Source organism: Schistocerca gregaria, chromosome X, assembly GCF_023897955.1.
Source record: "Schistocerca gregaria isolate iqSchGreg1 chromosome X, iqSchGreg1.2, whole genome shotgun sequence".
NCBI lineage: Eukaryota > Metazoa > Arthropoda > Insecta > Orthoptera > Acrididae > Schistocerca > Schistocerca gregaria.
This window is the reverse complement of record NC_064931.1, coordinates 239969488-239994718: the sequence shown is the minus strand read 5'-3', so window position 1 is coordinate 239994718 and position 25231 is coordinate 239969488.

Below are 25231 nucleotides of genomic sequence, written 5' to 3'. Positions count from 1 at the left end.
GTGCAACCACAACAGAGGGGTATCTGTTGAGAGGCCAGGCAAACGTGTGGTTCCTGAAGAGGGGTAGCAACCTTTACAGGGAGCGAAGGGCTATTTACAATTTGTACAGAAACCAGATGGCAGTTATAAGAGTGGAGGGACATGAAAGGGAAGCAGTGGTTGGGAGGGGAGTGAGAGAGGATTGTAGCCTCTCCCCGATGTTATTCAATCTGTATATTGAGCAAGCAGCGAAAGAAACAAAAGAAAAATTTGGAGTAGGAATTAAGATCCATGGAGAAGAAATAAAAACTTTGAGATTCACCGATGACACTGTAATTCTGTCAGAGACAGCAAAGGACTTGGAAGAGCAGTTGAACAGAATGGATAGTGCCTTGAAGGGAGGATATAAAATGAACATCAACAAAAGCAAAACGAGGATAATGGAAAGTAGCCAAATTAAATCGGGTAATGCTGCGGGAATTAGATTAGTAACTGATACGCTTAAAGTAGTAAATGAGTTTTACTATTTGGGGAGCAAAATTACTGATGATGGTCGAAGTAGAGAGGATATAAAATGTAGACTCTCAGTGGCAAGGAAAGCGTTTCTGAAGAAGAGAAATTTGTTAATACCAAGTATAGGTTTAAGTGTCAGGAAGTCGTTTCTGAAAGTATTTGTAGGGAGTGTAGCCATGTATGGAAGTGAAACATGAACGATAAATAGTTTAGACAAGAAGAGAGTAGAAGCTTTCGAAATGTGTTGCTAGAGAAGAGTGCTGAAGATTAGATGGGTAGATCATATAACTAATGAGGAGGTATGGAACAGAACTGGGGAAAAAAGGAATTTGTGGCACAACTTGACTCGAAGAAGGGACCGGTTGGTAGGGCATATTCTGAGGCATCAAAGGATCACCAGTTTGGTATTGGAGGGCAGCGTGGATGGTAAAAACCGTAGAGGGAGTTCAAGAGATGAATACACTAAACAGATTCAGAAGGCAGTAGGTTGCAGTAGGTACTGGTAGATGAAGCAGCTTGCACAGGATAGCGTAGCATGCAGTTGTTGTTGTTGTTGTGTTCTTCAGTCCTGAGACTGGTTTTTTGCAGCTCTCCATGCTACTCTATCCTGTGCAAGCTTCTTCATCTCCCAGTACCTACTGCAACCTACATCCTTCTGAATCTGCCTGGTGTATTCATCTATTGGTCTCCATCTACGATTTTTACCCTCCACGCTGCCCTCTAATACTAAAGTGGTGGTCCCTTGATGCCTCATTATATGTCCTACCAACCGATCACTTCGTCTAGTCAAGTTGTGCGACAAACTTCTCTTCTCCCCAATCCTATTCAATACCTCATCATTAGCTATGTTATCTACCCATCAAATCTTCAGCACTCTTCTGTAGCAACACATTTCGAAAGCTTCTATTCTCTTCTTGTCTAAACTCTTTATCGTCCATGTTTCACTTCCATTTATGGCTACACTCCATAAATATACTTTCAGAAACGCCTTCCTGACACTTAAATCTAAACTCGATGTTAACAAATTTCTGTTCTTCAGAAAGGCTTTCCTTGCCATTGCCAGTCTTCATTTTATATCCTCTCTACCTCGGACATCATCAGTTATTTTGCTCCCCAAGTAGCAAAACTCCTTTGCTACTTTAAGTGTCTCAATTCCTAATCTAATTCCCTCAGCATCACCCGATTTAATTCGACTACATTCCATTATCCTCGTTTTGCTTTTGTTGATGTTCATCTTATATCCTCCTTTCAAGACACTGTCCATTCCGTTCAGCTGCTCTTCCAGGTTCTTTGCTGTCTCTGACAGAATTACAATGTCATCGGTGAACCTCAAAGTTTTTATTTCTTCTCCATGGATTTTAATTGCTATTCTGAATTTTACTTTTGTTTCCTTTACTGATTGCTGAATATACAGAGTGAATAACATCGGGGAGAGGCTACAGCCCTGTCTCACTCCCTTCCCAACCACTGCTTCCCTTTCATGTCCCTCGACTCCTATAACTGCCATCTGCTTTCTGTACAAATTGTAAATAGCCTTTCCCTCCCTGTATTTTACCCCTGCCACATTTAGAATTTGAAAGGGAGTATTCCAGTCCACATTGTCAAAAGCTTTCTCTAGGTCTACAAATGCTAGAAACGTAAGTTTGCATTTCCTTAATTTATTTTCGAAGTTAAGTCGTAGGGTCAGTATTGCATCACGTGTTCTAACATTTCCACGAAATCCAAACTGATCTTCACCGAGGTTGGATTCTACCAGTTTTTCCATTCTTTTGCAAAGTATTCGTGTTAGTATTTTGCAGCCGTGGCTTATTAAACTCATAGTTCTGTAATTTTCACATCTCTTAACACCTGCTTCCTTTGGGATTGGAATTATTATATTCTTCTTGAAGTCTTGCTCCTTAGATGGTAGAGGTTTGTTAGGCCTGGCTCTCCCAAGGCTGTCAGTAGTTCTAATGAAATGTTTCGACTTAGGTCTTTGTGTTCTCTGTCAAACTCTTCACGCAGTACCATATCTCCTATGTAATCTTCATCTACCTTCTCTTCCATTTCTATAATATTGTCCTCAAGAACATCGCCCTTGTATAGACCCTCTATATACTACTTCCACATTTCTGCTTTCCCTTCTTTGCTTACAACTGGGTTTCCATCTGAGTTCTTGATATTCATACAACTGGTTCTCTTTTCTCCAAAGGTCTCTTTAATTTTCCTGTAGGCAGTATCTCTCTCACACCCAATGAGATCAGCCTCTACATCCTTACATTTGACCTCTAGCCATCCCTGCTTAGCCCATTTTGCACTTCCTGTCGATGTCATTATTGGGTCGTTTTTATTTCTTTTTGCCTGCTTCATTGACTGCATTTTTATATATTCTCCTCTCATCAATTACATTCAATATTTCTTCTGTTACCCAAGGATTTCTACTAGCCCTCGTCTTTTTACCTACTTGATCCTCTGCTGCCTTCCCTACTCCATCCCTCAGACTTACCCATTCTTCTTCTACTGTATTTCTTTCCCTCATTCCTGTCAGTTGTTCCCTTGTGCTCTCCCTGAAACTCTGTACTACCTCTGGTTTAGTCAGTTTATCCAGGTACCATCTCCTTAAATCCCCACCTTTTTGCAGTTTCTTCAGTTTTAATATATAGTTCATAACTAATAGATTTTGGTCAGAGCCCAAATCTGCCCCTGGAAATGTCTTACAATTTAGAACCTGGTTCCTAAATCTCTGTCTTACCATTATATAATCTGTCTAAAACCTGTCAGTATCTCCAGGCTTCTTTCATGTATACAACCTTCTTTTATTATTCTTGAACCACGTTTTAGCTATGATTAAGTTGTGCTCTGTGCAAAATTCTGCCGGGCGGCTTCCTTTTTCATTTCTTACCCCTAATCCATAGTCACCTACTACGTTTCCTTCTCTCCCTTTTCCTGCTACTGAATTCCAGTCACCCATGACTATTAAATTTTCGTCTCCCTTCAATATCTGAACAATTTCTTTTATCTCATCATACATTTCTTCAATTTCTTCGTCATCGGCAGAACTAGTTGGCATATCAACTTGTACTACTGTAGTAGGCGTGCCCTCCGTGTCTATCTTGGCCACAATAATGCGTTCAGTATGCTGTATATAGTAGCTTACTCGCACTCCTATTTTCTATTCATTATTAAACCAACTCCTACATTACCCCTATTTGATTTTGAATTTATAACCTTGTATTCACCTCACCAAAAGTCTAGTTCCTCCCGCTACCGAACGTCAATAATTCCCACTATATCTAACTGTAACCTATCCGTTTCCCTACTTAAATTTCCTAACCTACCTGCCCGATTACGGTATCTGACATTCCACGCTCCGATCCGTTGAACACCAGTTATCTTTCTCCTGATAACGACGTCCTCTTGAGTAGTCCCCGCCCAGAGATCCGAAGGGGGGCTATTTTACCTCCGGAATATTTTACCCAAGAGGACGCCATCATCATTTAACAATACAGTAATGCTGCTTGCCCTCGGGAAAAATTACGGCTGTAGTTTCCTCTTGCTTTCAACCATTCGAAGTACCAGCAGCACACCAAGGCCGTTTTGGTTAGTCTTACAAGGCCAGATCAGTCAACAATCATCCAGACTGTTGCCCCTGCAACTTCTGAAAAGGCTGCTGCCCCTCTTCAGGAACCACACGTTTGTCTGGCCTCTCAACAGATACCCCTCCGATGTGGTTGCACCTACGGTACAACTATCTGTATCGCTGAGGCACGCAAGCCTCCCCAACAACGGCAAGGTCCACGGTTCAGGGAGGAGGGGGAGGGGGGGGGGCATGTAGCTAGCATGGAGAGCTGCATCAAATCAGCAGTCACTGGACTGAGTACCACGAGAACAGCAAGAATATTTTATACACAGACTAACTTTTATTTATAAGTAAATCCTTTCCTGTTCATCAGTACCTTACATAGCTGCCTTCATTCTTTTTTATTTCTAATATCATTTGTTTATGAAAAGTGGCTGTTGTCGAGCTTGGTTTTATTATAAAATATGTACTATAAAGATTAACAACGTTATTAATATTGGAATAACATGTTTGAAAAAACCTTTATTGGGATCATCCTTTTATTGCAAAGTCATAGATATAATCAAACTTTCTGTAGCTAGAGTGGATTTATTTTTACTGTTTCTGTTGACTATTCTAAGTACTCGCGTGTCGGCTTTGACATTTCTCGTCATGCGGGTGCTGCTCCTGAGCGTACAGGCAGACAGGCACGAACTGGGAGTTCCAGATTGGGCGCTCTGCCGACTGCTGCTACCCTAGCCCTCGGCACTGTTCACTACACCTGTTTCTGCCCCTCGCTATATCGGCTAGCAGCATGATGCCGATTGAATCTCCCTTTTAATAGTCAATACTGCTTTTAATGCGACGGACTACAGAGACACTATTTCTTTACCCACAAGAACAATCGCATCTTCTCAAAGTATTCAAAACAAATTATTTTTGAGGCTGCTTTCCCCATGGGTATAGAGCAGTTCCTCTCTTCTCCTTCCTTCTTCAGGTTCAAATGGCTCTGAGCGCTATGGGACTTAACTTCTGAGGTCATCAGTCCCCTAGAACTTAGAACTACTTAAATCTAACTAACCTAAGGACTTCACATACATCCATGCCCGAGGCAAGATTCGAACCTGCGACCGTAGCGGTCGCGCGGTTCCAGACTGTAGCGCCTAGAATCGCTCGGCCACCACGGCCGGCCCCTTCTTCAGGCTTCAGGGTTTTTCCGGCCACATCTTCTTATTATATGCCACTATTTAATCGAATTAATTTCTTTTTTGATCTCTCCAGTGTGTAAGCTTCCTATTTTTATACTCCAGTTGCATAAATTCTGTTCCAACTCCTAACATCCTGGCTGCATAGGGATCGAGCCCACAAACTGTAATAGACACTGGGTCCTGCCCTGCAGTGTTGAGGAACGGTATGTGGCGGCCACACATTTACGAAGAGGAAGTCAAATATGAACAATACCTACCTCTGAGACATTCATCCAAACACCAAGTTTCTCTCACGTACACTTAGCTGAGTCAACCAAGACAAAAAGCAGCGAATATGGGAAAAATTCTCGTAGTCGGAAATGTTTGAAATGTGGCAGTTAGACTGCAATTAAGAGCGTACTACAAATTTCCACCCGTGTGGCGTGAGGACTGTGGTGGGGAACATTTAAGATCACTTTTTAAGTTTCTCTTGAAGAACTCGTAAACCACGGCTTCTAGCGAAAATTTTTCCTAGTACAAAACCAAACTAAGTTAAATTACCTACAAAATCGCCGTGTTAATTTTTTTCACCAAGACTAATTGCTTCCGTGTTGCATGGGATGGAAAATCGCGAATTATAAAAATAATGTTTTAATGATATAAAATTAATGTTTATGTTCAGTAAGGGGAAGCGAGAACAAATATTACATGTGTGCACGATGTCTGAGTGCTGTACAGCCTTACTAAGTGATAAGGTGTGATTCGGAGGTGTAACAGGGTGGAGGAGTTGTGGCAGGCGGGTAGAAGTGCGAGCGAAGATAGGTCACCAGATTGCATCACAGACTTACCTCATTCATAGGTCTATAAACTGAGGAGCGAGAAGGTTATTCCCAACTGTATCCACACCACAACGTCAAAAGAAATAAATATCGTACAGGGTGTTTCACGATGCAACATCGACCCTCTGCAGTGCGCCTTATAAATCACGGGTGACGTTGTGCACAGATATGCGTAGGGCGTGTTCACTTTCCACGATGTGAATTAACACTATGAGGAACACTGACGTGATTTACTAACAATACTAACGAAAGAAACACAAACAGACAGGCTCTGCGTAAATCTCTGCATACTGCTCTACGTCGCTAGAGGATAAATTGATTCTTACCATCCCGTAGGGCTGCTGCTGGCAAGTTCCCCACTATAAGTGATGCTCGCTTTTCATCTTAAAGACCGATTATAGATCCCCAGAATTCCTTGTTCACTTCTATTATATGAAAAGACATACTTACTTCACTGAGTTCGAGTTTATGTAGTGGAGTTACTTTCTGATTATTAAATGAGGACTAACTTGCACCGCGCAACTGCTACGGTCGCAGGTTCGAATCCTGCCTCGGGCATGGATGTGTGTGATGTCCTTAGGTTAGTTAGGTTTACGTAGTTCTAAGTTCTAGGGAACTGATGACCACAGATGTTAAGTGCCGTAGTGCTCAGAGCCATTTGAACCATTTCACTTATTTGCAGTTGTTAAGATTTATGTATTCGTTTCTCCAGCGTGCTGTTTGGGAGTGGAACGATAGAGAAATAGCCCGAAGGTGGTCCCACGAACCCTCTTTTAGGCACTTCATATGACTAATAAAGTAGTCATGTAGTTCTGAGGACAGGAGTACTCGTATTCAAGGGTACAGTCGACGACGCCTGACTTCCACAAGGAAAGATCTCCGTACTGTGTACCAGGCATGTGGTAACTGCATGAATTCTAAGATATTTATACGAGAAGAAGTAAAGCGCCCCTGCAACATTCTGTGCCGTTACGCACGGTTGGACGGAGACTACCATCAGTCGGACTAGGAATAACAGTCCCATGCGTCGATGAACGCTCGCCAGCACAGAGTGAAATCAAACGGCGTACAAAGTAAAGACAGTTGAACTGTCAAAATTTTAACAGTAAACTGTGCAGGTATTTGTTACTAACTAATTGATTTTACTGTCCTCCAGGAAATTGTAGTGTACAAATTATTTTCGGAACTGAGAGCTGGCGGAAATCCTAAGTAGAATGCTAAGAAGTATTTAGTCAGGCAAGGAACGTAAGTCGAAAAGACAGACTAAATGCCACAGGAGGGATAGTGTTCATTGTAGTCAACAAAAATATTGTGTCCTTCGCAGTCAACTCTGAGTGTCCCTTAAGTTATCTTGTCAAGAGTAAGAAGCGCAAGTGCACTTCAGTTATTTGCCCGATGTTTCTACCTGCCCCCCTATTGCGCCGTGACAATTTCACAACAAATCGAAAACAGTCTACACTCTTTGGAGCGGAAATACCCAGAGCATACTGTATACTTGGAAATTACTTTAACATAACTACTGTAGGTTGGAACGTCCACGGATTCATAGGAGGTGGTACCGAAAGGCAGTCCTGTAGTGTTGAGAAGTCTTTTTGAACAAGTTTTCCGAATATTGTCTTGAGCAGCTAGTTAAACAGCTCGTACGCAATGGAAACATTTTGGACCTTGTAACTTTCAACATGTGTTAATTCATCGACAGTGAAGTGACAGGGATTAATCATCACGATGGGACTATGGCGACGATGGTTACTGAAGCAGTTTTTACCATTACATTTAGACACTGAAAGGACATCACTTACTTTCAAAATGACGGGCGTAAAGGAATTATGGGCTAAGGTTAAACTCATAGTAAAATGCGCTCTGAAGAAATGTGTGTCGAGTAAATGGATTAAGGACGAAGAAGACTCTCCGCGGCTTAAGAACAAAACTTTGAAAATTCTGATGAGGCTGATACTGTTTCGTTCCCAGTTGAGAAATGAACGCGTACATGACGACATGCGAAGATTACTAGAAATTTGTGTATCTAAAGGAAGATCGATGCACGAAGCAAATAACAACTTCCACCATCATACTTTGGCCAAAGATCTTGCCGAGAACCCGAAAAATTTCTGATACTACGTAAAATTGCTGAGTGACTCGAAGGTTTTTGTCAAGTCACTCTTTAACCTGTTCGCTGAGCCAATAGAAGACAGCAAAAAGAAAGCTGAAGTTGCAGACTTTAAGAATCATTCATGCAGAAGAATCATACACACATACCCCCGTTTGACTGTCGAACGGATTTCCGTATGGAGGACATAGTAATAGGCTTCCCAGATAGAGTTGAAAACAAATAAGGCGCAAGGTTCTGATGGAACCGCAATTCGTTTTTACAGTGAGTACTTTATGGCATTGGCCCCTTAGCCTACTTTAGGAACCATAAGAATATAGGGACTGTAAGACGAATCTTAATTTTTCGCAACTTCGTTAAAGAATACCATTTTTAACGTTTTTATTATTAAATTGCAAAGCCAAACTAAGAAAAAGTTCCCTGTTTATAAAAGCGAACTGACCTCTGAAATCCCAGAAAATTGTCATCTGAACTTTCTTCTCCTTCTTCTTCTTCTGCTTCTTCTTCGTCGTCATCGTCGTCCTCTTCATAGACAAGATGGTCTTCACTGCCATTGAGAGCGTTATTTATGCAGCACTTCTTGAAAATTTTAACAATAATATCGTCTCTTATTCTAGACCACGACTGCTTTATCCATTGACACACATGATTGATTGTAGATCATTTTAGAGCTCCATTCAACGTCAACTCATGTTGGGTTTTATCCATCATCCATATTTTACATTCCTGTCTCGTATACGTTATAAATTTATCGTGACATCAGTTGTAAGTAAGCCCTCGCCGCAAAACATCTCTACTTCCCTGTGCCAGTTTTCTTTCACAAACTTTTTCAGATGGTTACTAAACAGTCCTACTACAAGAAGAGAAATTTTGTTCAATAAGCATCCTTTCTCTTCCTACCACAATTTGTTAATCCATAATTTATTACCAGCCTCGTCCATCCAAGCCTTGCCATACCACTTAAAGAACAACACCTGGCCGTATACCAGAATTTTTTGGCAGAGTTTTCCGCTTGAAAATTACCATTGGATTAAGTTTAGGACGGTCACCACAACAAGAAATGACTACAGTGTGTTGTATTTTCTTATATCCACTTGTTTTCGTAGTTAAAGCGTTAGCTCCTCTCATGGCAGCACTGTGGCTGAGCGGTTCTAGGCGCTTCAGTCTGGAACCGAGCGATCGCTACGGTCGCAGGTTCGAATCCTGCCTCGGGCATGGATGTTTGTGATGTCCTTAGGTTAGTTAGGTTTAAGTAGCTCTAAGTTCTAGGGTACTGGTGACCTCAGAAGTTAAGTCCCATAGTGCTCAGAGCAATTCAGTCCTCTATTTGCACATTTAGTCTTCCTCATAATTTTCAGTTCTTGTTTACTAGCCGCCTAATCGCGACTGGGTTTTTCTGTTGGTGGAGGACCGAAATGCACTGTTTCCATGATCTTCCGCATATGGTACTACTATCAATTTATAGCCCGCAACATAGGAATACCTTAATTTTTTTTTAACGCAAGCTACCTACTAACAAAAATATTTTACTGTTATCTATAATACAAATCGTTTTCAGTTCAAGTTCACTCGTACCGTAGACTGCCAGGATAGACAGTGTTCTGGGTTTGTGATGGCGTGGCGGGAGGGAGACAGTGTTAGCGAGCTTGTGCGTCTCTCCAACTCATGTTCGGCGCATCGGTGCACAGCCGCTGCCAGTTGAATTATATGTTGCCAGATAGAGACAGGTTTCTCGCGGCACCGGACATTGTTATATTAATTCTGAGTATAGGACTCTCCCGAATTTTGGACACAATTTTTTGAGAAAAATGAGGCCTTGTAGTCCGTAAACTATGGTGATATGCGTGTATCGCGAATCTCGCACCCAGCGCCAAACAACTTGAAAAAAGTTCAGGTGACTGTTGTGTATAAGAAGCGCAAAAAAACGAACCGGCAAAATTGTGGGCCACAATCCTGATAATCGCGTTCTTTCAGAGTTCTTGAACATATTCTGAGTTCAAATATAATACATTTCCTTGAGATGGAACAACTTCGTCCCACAGATAAGTGCGGGTTTCGAAAGCATCGCTTGTCCTTATCTACATGATGTCTTACGAACGACAGACATAGGCCAGCAGTCAGATTCCTTATTTGTAGATTTCCTGGAGGCGTTTGACACGTTGCCCCACTGTCACGAAACTTACAGCATACGGATTAAGTTTCCAGATATATGGAGGGCTCGAAGACTTCTAATGTTATAGAACCCAGTACGTTGTCCTCTGCGTCGAGTGTCCGTCTGGGACCAAGGTATAGCAAAGAGTGTGTCAGGGAAGCGTGATAAGAGCGCTTCTTCTCTGTATATAAGAATGCGTGCTGAAAAGTAATGCCTCAAAATACTTAAAGAGAACAAATCTTATTAACATTGAACATTCTTCATGACTAAAAAAAAATGGTTCAAATGGCTCTGAGCACTATGGGACTCAGCTGCTGAGGTCATAAGTCCCTTAGAACTACTTAAACCTAATTATCCTAAGGACATCACACACATCCATGCCCGAAGCAGGATTCGAACCTGCGACCGTAGCAGTCGCGCGGCACCAGACTGAGCGCCTATAACCGTTAGACCACCGCGGACGGCTCTTCATGACTACGTATTTATTATTCAATATACTGACCTTAACGACGACTACATGTCTCCTAAGGCGAGTTCAGTTTGTTGATAGCGTTACTGTTGAATATCTGACTTTGCTGACGGACCCACAACCTTACCTCAGCTTGAACCGGTTCATCATTACCAAAGTAAAGTCCTCGACTCTTCATGTTTTGGAAACAGATAAAAATTGGATGGTGCCAAGTCGGGAATGTATCGAGGATAATCGCTGACAGTGAATCCCGGGCGTCGGATTGTTGATGTCGCAGTTCTCATGTGTGGTCTGGTAAGGAGCGATTGTTCCACGTGTGAAAAAACTCTTCGAATTCGAAACTCGATTAGAGCATGCTGTTTCTCACGCACATGACATGAAGAATACAGATGTAGAATGCTAATAACATTTGTTCCATTCAATAAGCTTTAAGGCTTTTTTCACACAAAATTCGGTGGCACTGCTTTTCGGCGTATTCTCTTACATAACCATCTGGTGGACAGGGTGAGCAGTAACCTGCGGATATTTACCGATGACACTTTGATCTACGAAACGGTGTCGCCATGGAGTGATTGAAGGAGGGTGTGAGACATCTGAGACAAATTTCCTAGCTGGCCTGATGACTGGGAGCTTGTTCTGAACGTAGAATGCCGGCCGGTGTGGCCGTGCGCTCTGGGCGCTTCAGTCTGGAACCGCGTGACCGCTACGGTCGCAGGTTCGAATCCTGCCTCGGGCATGGACGTGTGTGTCCTTAGGTTAGTTAGGTTTAAGTAGTCCTAAGTTCTAGGGGACTGGCGACCACAGATTTTAAGTCCCATAGTGCTCAGAGCCATTTGAACCATTTTTTTAAACGTAGAAATAGAAAAAAAAAACAAAGCTGTAGTGTTTGGATTCGTGTTTGTAGTGTATTGCTTGAGACAGTAAGGTCGATTATATACCTAGACCTGGTGTTGCAAGACGGGCACGTAAAGAGGGTAATAGTTAAGGCGAGTGGCCTACATCAGACTGTTAGATAAATTTTAGGAGAATGTAGATCCTCCATAAAGGAGACCGCATAAATAACACTAATGCCACCCATACTTATGTACTGCTCTATTGTTTGCGATCCCTCCTAGGTGGGATGAAGGGACACATCGATGCAGTTTAGAGGCCTTCCTCCGGATTTGTTAAGGCTAGTTTCGATCACCACGCGAGTATTGCAGACATACTTTGTCAACTGAAATGACAATCCCTGGTGAAGGGACGAAGTCCTTTTTGTGAAACACTACAGAGAAGACGAGTGCAGGCATTATCTGTATGGGAATAGCGACCGCTAGAAGTTAAAATTGCAGAGCAGTCACGAGACGCATGTTACTTTTTCTTTATTTTGATATGTTTCATTCGAACAACGCGAACATCTGTGAACTCTGGAAATACAATGTGTTACACCACCATGCAATAAAGTAAATTCACAGATGCAACTTGCAGTACGTATCCGAGGGCCACACGTTGCAAATATCGTGCTGTGTGCAGTGCCCTGTCAAATAAAGTTTAGTAATTAGGTTTTGTACAGTTAAAGTAAAATCTCTGGTCATGTACATTCTAAGGTGAAATAAGAACACATATCAGTTATTGTTGAGTGAGACAAAGCCCTGTCGATTTGCGCTTTGGCTGAAACCACTTCATGAAGCATAACGTAAAACAATAACAAAAAGCAATAATCCCACAAACTACGGAAAATATTCGGCGCTTTTCCGGGCATTCCTGTACACAAGTCCGAGAAGCCAGTTCCTGGTAATTAAAATAATTTAGAAAAATACATAGTTAAATAATAAATTTTAATTTTAATTGCCACTTTTAAAGACGTTAATACAACTATGTCATGTATATAAAGGGTAATTAATACCATTGAAATTAATCTATATTGCAAAACCCCATGTGGCTGAATTTTCCTAAGCCCTCCGAAATCAAATATGGGTAGGCCACCTCTTTAAGAACTAACCTCTAAATGCTTGTGCACAAAGTTAAAAGAATAACGCGAAACTTTCGGCCCGAGACATAGCTCTTAAAGTGGCCAATTTGCATAACAAATGTCTCACTCCGACTAACGTTGTCTGACTGCAGTAAAATGTTGGTGATGATTTTGAACTGATTGCTGATTTAATCTACAATATAAATTAGAAACCTATAACGTTAAGAATGTGAAGAGAGCGAACAAGAACAATAATTAAAGTCGTTATTAACATTTGGGAGATCAACATATTAATGTTTAATCAAAAACTGTGATAATTAGCTTTGTCCAAATTTTTACAAAGATTAAATTAAAAGCACTGACATTCCCTGTTAGTCATTACTTATTGCCCTCCTAAGAAATAACTCTCTCCTGATGTTCAGTAACAACTGACAATTGTTAATTCACGTAATACTTGATAGGAACAGTGACTGGAATTTGGTGATTAAAAACCCAGAAAATCACACATCCATTGTTACTGCAAAGGAGATGAGACAGGCGATGGTTGTGTATTCCACAAGTACGAAATCAATATAATTACTCTGACTGTTTTGCCAATTATTCTCGAGGTATGTAACACTGGGATGCTCCGATCTGCTCGGTGCAGTGTGAAGGCCCCTTCACGGAAATGGAAGCGTCAGCACCTGTGCAGGATTCCATGATGCCGCACCCTCTACCGCGCCGCTACGTGAAGTCTACCCGGACACTTTCACGTCGTACCTGCAAGTGTTATTCCGATGCTGAAAATTTCGAGCACCACATCCAGTACCCTCACGTGGCGCTTAGTTACGTCTTGCGTATTCACTGCTGTCAAAACCGTGCTAGTCGCCAATCGCAAAATTTCTAACCACTGCGGTTGAACTACCAGGACTCCCTCCAACAGAGAAGCCCGACAAAAATAGCATCTCTTTTCTAGCCTCCAATGGCAACACGAAACCCTCCCCTACTACCTAAAAGTATTCATATCAATGGCGTAATCTGAGGATTCATTTCTTTATGTCAACCGCACGTTCTCTCGCCAGTGTCTATAGCCTAGCAACCACGTTCGAGAAATTCAGAGATATTGCATGAATCTCTCGTATTGAAATCAGACGGCAATTAACAAGCATGAATACGGTTCTAAGATTCGCACTGGTTACAAATACCATTAAATTAACATAAATACGATATAAACAATGCAGTTACTACAGGCGTTGGCTTACAGGTGTGTTAGTAAAAGCTGATTATATAATAAAGAAACTTCTACAATCAAGTATATATGATTGCAGACGTCAGAAATAGCAACGTGATTTGTATTAAGATTACAGCTCATTAAGATAGATTAACATAAGAAACTGCAAATTACGGTACACGAAATTTTCACATTTAAGCAAGATGGAGACTAAGCAATTCATGTTGCTAATGATAACATCACAAATGCGGTAATGAATTGCTGCTTTTACGTACATGAGGACACACATTCAAAATTAGCGGTCATTCGACACAGTGAAAAGCAAATTAAAATAGTAATTTCATTTTAACAGGCCTTACGGTGGGAAGCACAAAAAACAGTCAAGGGAACACTGTCAAAACCGCGACTGCCATTCTTTTAATTATTATAGTATGAGTACCATTATGATTATTATGTTATGGTGGTTACACACACTGGTGTAATTAGTTCCCATTATACCTTAGTGTGGATCAGTGACTATGAAAACTCACATAATATCACAGTGTAAACATGAATGACCTGTATACATTGCACAGTCGGAATATTTCCACTGTAGAAGCCTTTAAGGAAATACTGTATGGGAATAATTGCACAATTAAAAAGAGGTTTTGTGCAAACTAATTTTGTGTAATTACATAACATGATAACACACAACAGAAGCCACCAGTTACTGTATAGGCATTGTGTACAGTAAATTGGTTACATTATCCACAAGGCATACGTATTTGAAAATAAATTCTGTGTCAAAAACGGTTATGGCCTCATCAGCACCATTAAACGAATCCCTATCCCAGTCACAGCTGGATTTGGATTTCTTGACGCAGCAACAGATATATAAACATACCTGTCAAGGAAACTATCAGTTTAAAAAGAAATAACGTACTCAGACCTGGATAAATGGGTGGAGCTGAATTTACGAACTCAGAGACTTCCTGAAACTTACATTATCACACAACTACTTTCTGTTAAACAACATGTTTTATATTAATGTACAAGGATTGGCAACGGATAACAGTCTTGCAGACTTGCTGCAGATTGCATCAAGTACCTTGATTTAAAAATCTCGAGTAAAAATCAAAAGCGTTACTTTCAAATTTTCAGGAAGCCAACAGCCGCCAGTGGTAGTATACGTAACTCTTCTTGCCATCCGCACCAATATAAAGAAGGATTCTTCAAGCCGATGGTTAATCGCATGCTTAATATCCCAATGGAGACAAAGGAAAGATGTAAATAAATAGAAGTTATTAAATGTGTACAATTCCGCTACGATAGACAAACTAAATAAAAGCAACGAATTGCAGAACAACAACTCACAAACAAGAAGACCACATCCGTAAGCCTGCCTACCCTAGGGAAGGGTTCTCACCAAATTGCCAAATTCTTCGAGACATACAACACAAAAATATGCTTCTTCATCGACAGAAAAAAGTAAAATTATACCCAGTAGCAAAACTACGGTACAATAGTATCAAAGGTTACGTGCATCCAAACTCACTTGAAACTGATGCCGAAGCTGCTGCAAACTAGTACGAGTTTCACAACAACATGTTTTATATTAATGTACAAGGATTGGCAACGGATAACAGTCTTGCAGACTTGCTGCAGATTGCATCAAGTACCTTGATTTAAAAATCTCGAGTAAAAATCAAAAGCGTTACTTTCAAATTTTCAGGAAGCCAACAGCCGCCAGTGGTAGTATACGTAACTCTTCTTGCCATCCGCACCAATATAAAGAAGGATTCTTCAGGCCGATGGTTAATCGCATGCTTAATATCCCAATGGAGACAAAGGAAAGATGTAAATAAATAGAAGTTATTAAATGTGTACAATTCCGCTACGATAGATAAACTAAATAAAAGCAACGAATTGCAGAACAACAACTCACAAACAAGAAGACCACATCCGTAAGCCTGCCTACCCTAGGGAAGGGTTCTCACCAAATTGCCAAATTCTTCGAGACATACAACACAAAAATATGCTTCTTCATCGACAGAAAAAAGTAAAATTATACCCAGTAGCAAAACTACGGTACAATAGTATCAAAGGTTACGTGCATCCAAACTCACTTGAAACTGATGCCGAAGCTGCTGCAAACTAGTACGAGTTTCACAACAATATTTAAAGAGCACATGAATGCACTCCGTTTTAACAACCTGAACAAATCCAGCTATGCTACACATGTTGCCCAACACAATTATTCTGTAAACAGCATATAACAAAACCTACCAATACGTCCTCTTACCAACAAAAGGATGATAGTTTAACTTCTTGAAGAAATCGAAATGTTTAACAACACAAATGCAACACCTGACTACCTACTCAGTGACCAGGCTGAACTGAGAAACATATTTTTAGTTCAGAATTTCAAACACTTGCTAGTTCAAAATAGCTTATCAGTCAAACAACCCCACCATTCAGCATTCATCCCAATTGCCCGCCCCCCCCCCCCCCTTTCCATCTCCTTACATCCAGACTACACAGATGTCAACGTAAATATCCTATCACAGAATAAATCCTGTATTATATGTCTACATATCCAAGACCTCGACTGTTAAAATAAAATAATAGTTCTGTATAAATTACCTTTTTCTGCAGTAAACAGATTCTGCCTTTACTAATATTGCAGATCATGTTAACGTAAGAACAGAAATAAGTCAGTAGTCCATTTGAAGTTTTGTTCTTGCTAATTTTAAATGCAGATACTATGACGTTCTGTTATTTTATCTCTGGACATCCATGTTAACGCCAGTTTTATTAAATTATTTTCCCATATATAGACTATATCACATACAAACAAAAACAAAAAACATCTCTCAGCAAAGTAGGCCTATGTTATATTTGCAGGAATATCTTTGTAACAAGAAACAGCTGCATAGCACATACTGGATGCTGGCAAAGTTTCGTAACTGAGGTTTATGTACACACATGTCCTGCAAAAAGTAAGCGATATGGTGCCATTTGTCTATCACAATGATAGCTGACAGACGAATATTATTAAAAACAAAGCCTCCCATACTGACGCGATAAGTACCAAATTCATTTTTGGATCCAAATGGCCTCATAAATTATACTCACGGCAATGTATTAAAGCATGTTGGATCTGCCTGTCATAGAGCCAACACCCGGCATTACACATTGAAATAGCTATGTAACCTCCTGTGCACCATCTGAAGATAAGCCCGAAAAGATTCGGATACCGGTTAATGGAGTAAATATTTATTTCAAAAAACTGACTTGTTGCAGTCATGGATTCTTAAACATCAGCAATGGATAAAATTAGTAAATTTGTAACATCTCAAAATACAACTATTGGATTCTTTGGAATATCCAATTTACAACCGGATATGTGTATTGGGTGCTATTTTTAAAGTTAAAACATTTATGAAATTCGCAAAGAGCTTGCAGCTTTTATCGAGCAGGAAATATAGTTTGCAGTTAGGAGCATTCCCGTTATTATTAGTACGTCTCATTGCCTTGCTATGTCTGTGCCATTTAAGCAGTGATCTAGCTTTGGGAAATTTCGGATTCATTAATTTTGTGTGTTCCAAGGTTTCTGCTCTCTAATGACTGTAGATTTATGAGGAATGTTTTAATGGTACGTTTAATTTACGCTAATATAGGATAGTTTCAATGTCATTAATAACTTGTAATCCTAATAAACAGGTATGGTTTTGTGCTTGAGGCCCTCTGTAAACACTCGGGTGAATATATCCTTAGTTTATTGATATTATGGTTTTTATATTAACTAGTTTTCCATTAGGCTTCATGAGGTATTTTCATCCAAAGAGCATATCGTTAGGACTTTGACTGGCTCAACAGGAACTGGCATGTCTTGATGTTTAACCTTAGAATGTATCGCACCAGAGACTTTACATTAACTTAACGAAACCTGTGAGGACAAGTCAAATCAAAACCGAACACGTGCAACGGTGGCATCATGGAATGTCTCCATTCTAAAGTAATTATTACATACTTTGAGACATTCACCCTACTGGAAGACAGGACCATCAACCTCGGTTCGTACAACGCAGTCGGCCACTGACGGGTAGACAACCGCACCCATACTTGTTCTCCCTCGCCCGATTGAAACCGACGTCCACGCATGTCTTTCTTCAGGTGGCCTTAGATGTGAAACTAACACAGTGAAAAATCCGGAATGTACGGTTATTTCAGTGTTTCCAAATCAAACTGTTGAAATATGGTCTTCATCCAACTGTGGTTTCACGCTCAAGGAACTTGTCCCTATGTGATCGCCGGACTCTGCTTAGTGGACGAGACAGGATTCAAGCCACGTTTGCTACACTGCTGTCTGTATGGTAGAAGCATCGTAGGGGCTAACCGTATGGTACTGTGACATCTGGACGACCACACTAGACCAGCTGGCAAACAACCAAGGTTATAACCCACAACTGCGTCCCCCTGTGATGTGGCACTATGCCTTTTCCTTACCATAGCGGTAGCAGTATGAACAAATAACAACAGTGGGGCCACATGTCAAGCAGATTTTGCGTTATGACAGCTTTTCGGTTCTCATTTAATGTCTCCTTATACACGTACTTGCTCTACTTCATATATTATGATGGAGCTATAGGCAGCCACATGTTTGAAATGATTGGTCCTCGACCACATAATGAAACTGTTCACGTTGTAGGTTGAATGTTTGAATTTATTTTATTGTATAAGTGCGTAACACATCTATTTACCCATTTGAAACTAAGTTCACGTTGGTCGAGTGAAACATGTCAAAGTAGAGAAAAAGTAACATGCGATGAACCTTAATATGGTTTGTGATTTATGGCTTTCCCAAGGTAGTGTTATAGGCGCTTTTCTGTTACTTACCTATATAAACGGTTTGGTAGACAATCTGAGCAGACGTCTTAGGTTGTTTCTAGATGACGCTTTCGTTTATCGCCTTATAAAGTCATCAGAATATCAAAATAAATTGCAAAACGATTTAGAAAAGATGTCTGTAACGTGCGACAACTGTCAATTCCCCTTAATAACGAAAAGTGTGAGGTTACCCACGTGAGTACTAAAAAGAATCTGTTAAACTTCGGTTACACTATAAATCAGTCAAATCTAAAATCCGAAAATTCAACTAAATACCTAAGAATTACAATTACGAATAACTTAAATTGGAAGGAAGACATAGAAGTTGTTGTCGGGGAGGCTAACCAAAGACAGCGTTTTATTGGCAGAACACCTAGAAAATGTAACAACTCTACTAGAGGACTGCCTACACTACGTTTATCCGTCTTCTTTTAGAACACTGCTGCGTGGTGTGAATCCTTACCAGATAGGATTGACGGAGAACATCGAAAAAGTTCAAAGAAGGGCAGCACGTTTTGTATTATCGCGAAACAGGGGAGAGAGTGTCACTGAAATGATACAGGATTTGGGGTGGATATAATTAAAACAAAGGCGTTTTTCGTTGCGGCGGAATCTTCTCTCGAAATTTCAATCACTACCTTTCTCCGCCGGCGGCCGTGGTCTCGCGGTTCTAGGCGCGCAGTCCGGAACCGTGCGACTGCTACGGTCGCAGGTTCGAATCCTGCCTCGGGCATGGATGTGTGTGATGTCCTTAGGTTAGTTAGGTTTAAGTAGTTCTAAGTTCTAGGGGACTAATGACCACAGCAGTTGAGTCCCATAGTGCTCAGAGCCATTTGAACCATTTTTGAACCTTTCTCCTCCGAATGCGAAAATATTTTGTTGACACAGACCCACGTAGGGAGAAACGATCACAATGGTAAAATAAGGTCACGTAAGAGCTGGTACGGAAAGATATAAATGTTCGTTCTTACTGCGCGCTATACGAGATTGGAATAATAGAGAATTGTGAACGTGGTTCGATGAATCCTCTGCCAGGCACTTAAATGTGATATTCAGAGTATCCATGTAGATGTAGATATATGCGTACAAACTTTACTATGTTGGTACCGAGTTTGAATGGCCTTTTCTATTATTTGACGAATACATACATAATGCGTAGATGAGGAAGCAATACACAATATTGACAGAAGAGAAATACTGTTTAGAAGGCCCGAAAATTTTCTCGTTTCATGGGAACTATATCAGAAAATTTCAGTATTGTTTTTCCTACTCATCTTCATTAACTCATTTCTACATACAGAGCAAACTAACATTCATCACACCATACAGAAATTCCAAGTAATGCTGCATCCTCCTACAACCGCTCAACAATGACGCTTTACGTACTCTACAGTGTCATCAGCAAACAGTGACAGACTGCTGCTTACCCTATCCTTCAGATCGTTTACGTGTGTAAAGAACAAGAGCGGTCCTGCAACATTTCCTTGTCTCACTCTTGACGAGATCCATGTCGCTGATGAATACTCGCTGTCCAGGAAAAATTACTTATTTTACTTAAAAATCTTCATGTCACTAAGTATCTGAGATTCTGTTCCGTATCCTCCGTTCTTCGTTAACAACATGCTTTCAGTGTGCCTCAGTAAGCGCAGATTCTGAGCACCCCAATGATGCACATCTTAACATGATTTGTAGTGGTAGCGCCATTGGTAAAGATAACTGACTCAAAAACGTATTGTCCCGATCTAGAATCTGAAGTGAGCTAGTAAATCCCACTTATCTTCAGCAAATCTCAATGCTTAATCCTGAGGTGAAGTGGACCATGCTATGGATGAAAGCTGTTTGTACGATAAAATGCAAAAACGCTAAGTTACCTTATTCCAGAGGTACTCTCATTTTCTCTGGAGCTAACATACGTGATACTAGTAACGCCGGCAGAAGGAATACTTAATTCCGTCAGCTCATTTGAGGCTTTCTCTTCATCTCTTCCGACAACAATGTTTTGTATATTTCCCGAATTGTGATCCTTATTGGACACCGTTTCTCGGGATACCTTTGTGCGGAAAACTTTAGTGTTCTATTCGTGTTCCTCCTGCTTTCTTCATAAACAAATAAGCTACCTGTTTTCTCTCGGTTTATGGAACATATTTATATATATTTTTTAATTAACAAGTACTTGGTTCACAGGAGTCCCTTTTGTGTCGTTTTCACGGCTGTGAAACAATGTATCTTCCTTATCAGCCGTGACGTATTCCAAACATTTTATCCAACGGACATCCACACGTAAAAAATTTCATGCTAGTAAAAAACACCGTTTCATCTGCATGGTTACTTAAATTAATAAGCACGACCGATTTCGTAACATTAGTTACAGCAGAAGGTGAATTTCTGAATTTAAAAAAAAGTGAGACTTTACCATAAAGTGACGTCCTTGAATAAACTTCAGCAACAAAATCGCTTGAGTTCTATAGCACCAGTTCAAACTACGAATCCTACACTGATTTCACACATAAATGAATTGTAAATCCAAATTCTAGCTGGGTGTAACATCCTAAAATTCAGGAAGACACCACGAGCTTCTCCTAATCGTAATGTATACGTCACGAAATTCTCTAAATCCAAAGTTGTGGAGTTAAAATCATTCAGCGCTCACAAACTGAGGCAAAGTTGCAGCTTATCAGACACAACGGCTCACAGAGACTGCTCTCAAAATAAGTCTATGCGAAGCTGTTTAAAGATGGCCCTGCCCTTATAAGGCTTCGGTCTGCGACCACTGAAGTCAAATCAATAACTTGGTAAGACAACTGCTGAAATTCATAACTTAAACTTTTAACATACCTGTTACATAACGATTTGTACAGAAATTTTCTCATAAATCTCATACTGCCGTTCAATTATGCGTATTTTCTTTATAAATAACGTTCTAGTGTGGCTATCCTTAGTTTTTCAGTTTTTAGAAATACATATTAATAAATAATTTAAACTATGCGTTTCAGCAATTTCCTACTTTCTAGTTTATAATACTACTGCTACTTTTAAGATTTCTATAGTTACTTAACTAGAAAACTGATTTTTCTGCCGGAAATGCACATTTCGTCCCATCACTTACCAACGAGTACAGTTTCAGTGAGCCTACTATGATTGTGAGATACAGCTCTACGAGATGTATCTGTCTACACCTTTTTTGTTGTAACCCCGTATTTGGTTACCGCGATAATTGCTTTCATATTTCAGAAAATATACGTAATATTTAATTTATAAGATCTTACAAACTAATGCAGATATAGAAAGCGCATCTTAACTCTCATATAAGTCTCTTGTATCTGCTTAAACTGAGGATCTTAGCTCCTCAGTGACACATATGGAGTAATAGTTAAGCTCCTCAGTGACACATATGGAGTAATAGTTATTAATGTCTGAAGAAATTTATGTTCCACATAGTCACGCAAATGCGGCAGTGAATAGGTCTCCATTGTCCCCGTCAACCGACAACGTTTTTCCCGTCGGGAAGCACGTGTCTCGCTCCTTGGACTTTTCATGTCGGAAAGCCACCACCGCCACATGTGGACAGAATTGTGAATTGGCTACTACGTGCTCTTGTCAGGCGGGTATCAGGTGTCTAAACATGCTCCCTTCGATCTTAAACTCCACCAAGGTGCGCGATAGCGTGTTACCGTTTGAAATCAGTGTCTCTCGCATAACTAGTGGGCTGATTCATTACATCTTCGACATTAGTCTATTGTGGCCTGCGACAGTATTTCTATAATGCCGTGAAGTTCTAGGAACTAAGGAGAAGTTTCGTATCAACAGTGCTCCAATACCATGTTTTACCAGTAAATATTAGTCATTGTCACAGTTTATATTACTTGCATTCACCCACTTTTGATAGTGATCTGACGACATTTTATCAAAGGCTGCCACTTTCTGGTACTATTTCACAGCTTGTTTCCATTCAGCACTTTATCTGATGAAGTAACTAACGTTAAGAAACCGGTCGTTCTTTTTACATAAAGTAACCATCCAGCTGCAGCGGTATTATCTGCCCATCGTGACGTATTTCCTTATTTGGGTATGAAATCATACCTTTATGCATAACATCTATATCTATATCATTCTTTAAGCCACTTAATGGTGTGTGGTAGAGGCTACTTCTGCTACCACTAACTTATACCCCCTACCGTGCTGTATTCGCGAATGGCGAGTGGGAAGAATGACTGTCGGTAAGCCTTTGAACTGGCTCTAATTTTTCGAATATTCCCGTAGTGGTTATTACGAGAGCTGTAAGAGAGAGGGCCGGTCGTTGTGGCCGAGCAGTTCTAGGCGCTTCAGTCTGGAACCGCGCGACCGCTACGGTCGCAGGTTCAAATCCCGCCTCGGGCATGGATATGTGTGTTGTCCTTAGGTTAGTTGGGTTTAAGTAGTTCCAAGTTCTAGGGGACTGCTGACCTCAGATGTTAAGTCCTATAGTGCTCAGAGCCATAAGTGAGAGGAAGTAATATGTTGCCTGCCACTTCCTGGAGAGTGATCTCTCGAAATGTCAGTAGTAAACCTCTTTCTGAGGCACAATACGTCTCTATTAACGTCCGCCATTGGAGTTTGTTGAGGATCTCGGTAACGATTTCGTTCCGACTAAATGATCCTGTGACGAAAGTCGGCACTCCTTTAATCTTCTCTATCTCTTCCATCAGTTCTCCCTGATGAGGTTATAATATTGACAAAGAGGGCTCAAGAATTGGTCAAATGGCCTTGTATGTCACTACCTTTGTGGATGACTTACATTTCCTTAAGATTCTTGTTTTGAATCTTAGTCTGGCAGCCAGCCGGTGTGGCCGAGCGGTTCTAGGGGCTTCAGTCTGGAACCGCGTGACCGCTACGCTCGCAGGTTCGAATTCTGCCTCGGGCATGGATGTGTGTGTTGTCCTTAGGTTAGTTAGGTTTAAGTAGTTCTAAGTTCTAGAGGACTGATGGCCTCGGATGTTAAGTCCATAGCTCTCAGAGCCATTTGAACCATTTTCAGTCTGCCATTTGCTTTTGGTAGCGTTCGTTTTAAGTGATGTTCCACTTAAGGTCGCTCTGCGTAATTACGCCTAGATATTTTTCGGTATATAATGTTTCCAACAGAGCAGTTGTACAGTGGTGACTTACTTTTCATATGTATACTCCTTTTACAACCGACCTGGCTGAAAACCGAATTCTGATATCGTCAACATGTCCAGAAATATTTGAAGTAAACAACTTGGCTGACTCATCCAGTACTACGTCAAAAGCAAAAAGGAAATATAATTTATATTACCAGGTCTTAATCCTACTTGAAAATTGTTGTGCTTCTATCCTGAAATCGGTTGCAGTGAGACAATTTAGTAATTAGTGATAACCTGTTTATAATTACAGTCTGGCCTATGTGAGCAGAAGAGAGGCTATATGTGCAACCATTGACGGTGTAAAATCGAGTAGCTTGCACCTGTGCATGAATGCTGTTTAAATACTAATTTTCTCTGTAGGACGTTATATCTCTTTCGAAACATATGGTGATTCATAGCTGAATAATGTGGACTGTCGTGGCCCATTCCTAAGCTTCGTCTAGTTCAACCCTCTGCATATGTAACATGTTTTATATTGGATGAGTACTTGCCCTTTCGAACATCTTCGGTTGGACGTGACAGTGTCGAAGTCGTTAAGTACGTAGAACATCCCACTAACGTCATAAGACTTACAAACAGAGCGTTTGTTCAGTTGGACAAGGATCGAGGAGGAAGCCGGTTATGATTTATCTAAAGAACCAACGAAAAATTCATTTGAAGCGATATAGGGAAGACAGAGCCGGATGAGTAGGGTGCCTGGGAGGCAACTTTGAGAGTCAGTTCCCCGATTTGATTTATTTCTTACAAATATTAATATTAACCAATACAAAATGAACATTGCATACCTTATGGAAAACATGATGTTGCGTAAAACCTACATCTACATTTTCATGGATAATCGGCAAATCACAATTAAGTGCCTGAAAGAGGGTTTATTGAACCGCCACCCTCGAACAGCATATAGAAACTCATTTATCTCTCCGTGGGAGCTCTGATGTCCCTTATTTTGTCATGTTGATCGTTTCTCCCTATGTTGGACGCAGTGAAAACAATGTTTTCGATTCGTAAGATAACGTTGTTGATTGAAATCTCGTGAGAAGATCCAGCTGCAACGAGAAATGCCTTTCTTTTAACAATGTCCAACCAAATTCTTGACACTCTCTCCCCTTTTTCTCGGTTATACAGAACGTGCTGCCCTTTTTTGAACTTTCTGGGTTTACTCCGTCACTCATATCAGGTGAAGAACGCACATCCCACAGCAGTACTCCAAAACAGGATGGACCAGTGTAGTGTGAGCAGTCTATTTAGTAGATCTGTTGCATCTTCTAAGGGTTATGAC